Source organism: Acomys minous (genome assembly GCF_964271855.1).
Source record: "Acomys minous genome assembly, chromosome: 17".
Classification (NCBI taxonomy): domain Eukaryota; kingdom Metazoa; phylum Chordata; class Mammalia; order Rodentia; family Muridae; genus Acomys; species Acomys minous.
This window is the reverse complement of record NC_140500.1, coordinates 68,686,553-68,688,195: the sequence shown is the minus strand read 5'-3', so window position 1 is coordinate 68,688,195 and position 1,643 is coordinate 68,686,553.

The following is a 1,643-nucleotide window of genomic DNA, read 5'->3' as shown; positions in this document are numbered from 1 at the left end:
CAGTGAGTAAACCTTTGCACATGCACAGTGAGTAAACCTTTGCACATGCGCAGTGAGCAAGCCCCTTATGTGCATGCCTGAAAGCATGACGTAAGGTGGCGTGATTCGAACAAGACATGCGTGAGGTGCTGTGATCCGAATGCACCAACCAGGAGTGACGACGTGGCAGTTTCTGATAGGGCAGGCACACTATAAAAGGTTCTGTGGGAGCTTTTCCCGGAGTCACTCTGGTAGTCAAGGATCCTGAATAAAAACTGTCCCAAGAAGAGTTCCCGGTGTTGGTGTCTTTCCTGGTGGACGGGAGCGGCATCGGCGTGTATGTATGTATGTATCCTGTATTGGTGCTATTCTTGCAAACAGTCCTGACTAATATATCAAGAAAGACTATGAGTGATGGTTGATAATTAAATCTAATTTATTAAATAGTATTAACATTAGCCTGATTTTATAACGAATCCAGTGTTTTTGAACTACACCCTTTGTTGTTAAACTGTAAAACTTTGTTATATTTTCTATATAAATATCAAAGCCTTATTGATGATGGAAAATAGTCTATTGAAGTAATTTATGCTTGTAGTTGTCTGGGTGTCTGACAGTGCATGAGTGTTCCCTATGCCTATAGATACCAGAAAAGGTTATTTACTGGGGCTAGAGTTATGGATGCTTGTGGGTTGCTATATAAGTGCTGGGGATTAAACCTCGGTCCTGAGCAAGAGCATCTGGTGCTCTTAAACTCAAGCACATTCACTCCAGTTTCTATTGAAATAAATTAGCTATCTGTGGAAAGTAATCCATGTCTTTCAAATGCCAACCAAACAAGGTACTAGAATTTAAAAGTAGGGGCTGCAATATGAATAAATTAATAAAATATATTTAAAAAATAAAAATAAAAATAAAAGTAGGGGCTGGAGAAATGGTTTAACAGTCAAGTGTATTTATTCTTGTAGTAGACCTGGCTTCAATTTTCAGCATTCCCATGGAGGCTAACAACTTCCTGTCACTCCAGTTCCAGTTCCAGGGATTAATCACACTTTTTTTTTTTTGCCTCTTCAGTGATTGCATGTGTGCAACACACAGACATACAAGAGGGAAAACACACATACCCACAAAATAAATATAAATGTTCACTTACTATATAACTAAAATTTACATAATAATTAGGAGGCTTAGCAGACCTAATGATGTGGGAACACAGTGCTTGAATATGTGTACATCTTTTGAATGAATAAATACTTTAATTCTGCACTTTAAAATATCTACCAACCTTTTCTGAAAACTCCTATATAAGAATGTTAGAGGAGCTGGAAATGGATCAATCTTCAGACTTAAGAGCAGTCCTGAATTCAATTTCCAGCAACTACATGGTTGGCTCAGAACCATCGATAGTGGTGTCTGCTACCCTCTTCTGTTGTGCAGACATATAGGAAGACAGAGTACTTACATATATAAATAAAAACAATATTAGAGAATGAACATCTCTTTGAGGTAGATAGGGGCTACTTATATGTGTTTAATATAATATAGTGTAATATACTAAATAAAGTATGTGATTAATGTCACTTAATGTGTATGTTTAATATACATGAATGCAGGAAAGATAATGGTAAAAGTGACTAAAGCCAATAGTCTGAATTGTACAAGTG